Raw genomic sequence first — 4,288 nt, 5'->3', positions numbered from 1 at the left:
AGGGCAGAGGGGTTGGAGCCAGCCCTCCTCATCCTTCAAGCCTTATTGCCCATCACAGGAAGATTGGCACAAACCTGTGAGCCAGCTCAGAATTCGGCTGGGTGGGAACGGGCCTGCTTCCACAGGTTTGTTGGCTCTGTGTCCCCAGCAGTCCTGAACTGAAGAACACTCACTCTGCTTCCCAGGTAGCAAAAATTAGACATTTTGATGTCGCTGCTGCTGTCGGTAAGATTTGTCAGGGTAATAATAGTCTGAGATTTGAATAGTGCCTCTGGCCTCTCTCCATCACACTTTCACATCTACGGTCTTATTTTTATCCTGATGACAGAATAGGAACTACAGGTTATTTTTTTTTAAACCTTGTTTCATAGTCAGAGGAACTGAGGCACGGAGAGATTTGCCTAAGGTCACCTAACGGCTTAATGACAGGGTGGCTGCGGCAAGTAACTGCATAAGTATCAGCCATGTCCCCGGCGTGTCCAGTGTCACCTCCCTGGATTCCATTGTCTTCTGTAGGAGTAGCCCAGATGTAGAGCCCTTTCTCCCAGTCTCTGTTGCTAGGATCTGGTTTTCAAGGCTGCAGTGGGGGCCTGTAAGTGGGGTCAGTTGCCCTTGCCTTCGCAGATTGGTTCCCCACACCTATCAGAAGAGGAACTTAGAGGGTAATAAAAGCCCTATACTGCCTAGTTCACCTCTTGCCCACCAGAAGATCTGAGGCCCAGAACTGCTCTTGCATGGAAACCCTCCCCCATCAGCCTGCAGAGCCCTGCTTCTTGTCGAAGATGCTCCCAGTTCACCACTAGTGGGATCTGCCTGAATTTCAGACAGGTGTGGCTGTCGGTGGCTGGTGCCAGCTCTGATCTTGTTCACAAGTCCCGTCTTCCACACGTCCACAGACCTGAAAGCACATATGTATTTTAAAGCTCTGCCCCATAGACAAAGAGTTGGTCTCGTTTGCTGGGACTGTGGGCTTGTTCAACCAGACCTGTCTATAGGCCAGTTGATTTGGGGATCCCTCTTTCAGATCCTGGACCCTCCCCGTGAATGGTAGTTCCTCCCTGGCCTAGTTTGGTGGCACCTGAAGCTGAAGGGCTTGCAACCCAGGGCAGGTGGTTGTGTCCCTTGTACTGGTGATGAAGCTGGACTGTGGTGGGAAGCCACACTGGCTCAGCTGCTCAGGAGCACTTTCTCTCCCATGCCTGAGGGGACTTCCTTGCAGGAGCCTTGATAGGGCAGAAGGGTGGAGGGAACACAGAGTGTGGGGCTTTGGGACCCTGGAAGCGGGAAGATAGCATGGTGTGCCGGGTGCTAAGGATTCTGGTTGCTGTAAAGATGGAGACGGGCCAGTGTGGCCCTCAGATCAGTTGGTAGAAATGGGTTGTTGGGGGGGGGGGGGTCTCAGAACAGTGACCACATAATTCAAAGTACTTGGCAAAGAGAAAACAGTATACTTGTACAGAAGCGTGCATAGCCCCACATCAAGCTTGTGAGCACTCTGAGTAAGAGCCCTGCTGGGTTTTTGTTCCCAGAAAGGGATCCTGCACCTTTCTCTGAGAAACCAGAGCTCAGCCTCACATTCGTTTTTTTTTTTTTAAAGCCAAGGCAGTTTTTAAAAATGTATTTATTATGTATACAGTGTCCTGTCTGCATGTTTGTTTACACACCAGAAGAGGGTATTAGATCTCATTATAGATGGCAGTGAGCCACCATGTGGTTTCTGGGAATTGAACTCATGTCCTCTGGAAGAGCCGTCAGTGCTCTTAACCTCTGAGCCATCTCTCCAGCCCCCAGCCTCACATTCTTACATGATCTGCTAACTTAAAAGTGATGCAGTTGATAAGCAAAGTATCTTTTGTCTCCTGCAAGATATAGTGTTTAAAGAACCCTCACCCTTTGCTACCTCTTAGGTACTGTCATTCCCCAAAGCCTGCATTAGTGGGCAGGTCTCCGAGTCTGCCTGTGTGCAGGGGTGGATGACTGCCTGCTTGCTTTTCTACTCTTTGATCGGGTTGTCTAGAGAAAGACTTATTATGTAGATATTTGGCCTAGGAACATTCTAATGAATATTTCTAGTGGTCACTGGGGGACAAACAGAGTTGCTCCTAGGCAATAGCAGTAGAGGGTCCTGGGGCAAGGCCCAGGGTGTGACTTGGAGAGATGGAGTGCTTCAGCAGCTCTGGGGACTAACAGGATGGGGTGGGGGTGGGGCAAGGCAGAGCCAGTCTCACCTGACTTTGCCAGGAAGACCTGAGACACACCCAGCATCCTGCACGGAGAGCCCGTGGGTGGAAAGGCCTCTTGTGTCCTGTCTTCACACCAAGCAGCTGCAGGTGAGAACAGTCAGTGCTGCCACAGCGGTGTTAGGAACATTGGACTTCCAAGGAGTAAGCAATGGCTGTGGGCTGCACCTCAGAAGTCAGAAGGAAGGCTCTAACCAGGAGAGTTAGGCAGTGTGACTCACTGAAGGGCCACTGAACCCGAACACCAAATATGGAGGGTCCTTGTTTTACATTTAAAATTTACATTTATTTTTAATACATATCATGCTTTATATCTCTATTTTAAATCTCTCTCCTATCTATCTATCCATCCATCCATCCATCCATCCATCTTCTGTCTGTCTGTCTGTCTGTCTATCTATCTATCTATCTATCTCTACCTCTCTCAAAAAGAGGTTTTCTCTAGTCATCCTGTCTAAATTGAGCCTCCTCTCTTGAGACTAGGTCTCATATATTCTAGACTGGCCTTGAACTTGATACATAGCTGAGGATGATTTCAAATTTCTTTTAAGGATTGATTTTTTTGTGTATTTATTATTTGTATATACATCCACTTGTGTGAGTTTTATGCCCAGAGGAACTCATGGAGGTCAGAAGAGGGCATCAGATCCCCTGGAACTGGGGTGAGTCAGGGACAGTTGTGAGGACCCTGAACCAAGCCAAGGTCCTTTGCAAGATCACTAAGCACTTTTTTTTTTTTTACATTTTTCTTAGCATACATTAATTATACACAATTGGTTTCATTGTGGCATTTTTATTCATATATATGAAATGTTTTTTTTTTAAATCATAATCACCCCCATTTCCTGGTCTTGTTCCCCTCTCACTTCCACTAAGAACTACTGATTCTCCTGCGGCTGCCTCCAGAGTGCTGGGCTCACAGGCACTCAGCTTATGAAGTGCTTAGGGCGGGCTCTAGGACTCATGTGCCTACCGAGCTACATCCCTGGCCCCTATTTTATTCTTTAATTTTAGCTAACCTAGTTTTGTTACACACGAGGCACTGTTCTACAGGTTCAAGTATGAAGTTCCTCTGTCCTTATGTCACCCTTGCCAGGGTCTCTTGATTCCTTTATTTTGCATCTGTAAGGGAAACTGAGGACGGGAAGATCAGGAAAGCTGCGCAGGGTTGGACAAGGCGGCGAAAGGCGGTAGAGCTGGGTTACAGAGGTGTTTCAGCTTCGGGACCAGTGTCCTTGCACTGTGCCCCAGTGGCCCAAACCAGAGCTTCAGATGTGATTTCCCAGTGTCCTCCGTCTCTCAGATGCCAGCTAGCTCACTTTATAGCTGCTATGCTGTCACGTCTGGCACAGTGACACTTTATTCTTACCATCTGCGAGGAGCATGAATGAATGAATGAATCCATGAGAGAGGCGAGATTCCTCATAACCTGACTCCCTAGCACAATAATCAGGGTCATTTTAACAGAGTGAGTCTTCATGTGTGGGTCAGGAACTGCTCCTGCCAGTCCTGTGTACCGTCACCATCCTTAAGAAGCCAGAGCAGGTCTACTGTGCCAACACACCTGGGGCAAGAAGCTGGTAAGGTGCCTCCTGCCAGCACCTGGCTCCTGGTCAGCCTAGGGCAAGTCTGTTTCTCTCTTTGTCTCACCTTTGCTCACAGCCCTGCTGGCTCCTGGAGGCTCCTTATCTCTGTCTGCCAGGCCCATCCACGTCTTTGTGTGTTGCTGAGCCTAGGTGCTTTTCAAAGCGGGTGGAGCCTGCAATAATAATTTTACTTCATCATCACTGTTGAGGAGCAGAAAAAAAAACATTGGCACAGTTGCCTACCATTCTGCAAGTGTTTCAGGTACGCAAGTCATTACTCTGGAACCCAAAAGAATACGAAGCTATGTCATAAACTTAGAAGCCTATAGAATCCTGGGTTCTTTCTATCCCTGTGTTGACCACTCCTTGAAGTCGTAGTGCCAAAACTAATGCCCTGGTGGTGTGTTGGTTTGATGCTGCTCCAGCAAAGCGCTGGACAATGGATATATTTATAAAGAAAAG

Source organism: Microtus oregoni, unplaced genomic scaffold, assembly GCF_018167655.1.
Source record: "Microtus oregoni isolate MIOR12 unplaced genomic scaffold, Mior012 000077F_ref0000221, whole genome shotgun sequence".
Classification (NCBI taxonomy): domain Eukaryota; kingdom Metazoa; phylum Chordata; class Mammalia; order Rodentia; family Cricetidae; genus Microtus; species Microtus oregoni.
This window is presented reverse-complemented; position numbering follows the sequence as displayed.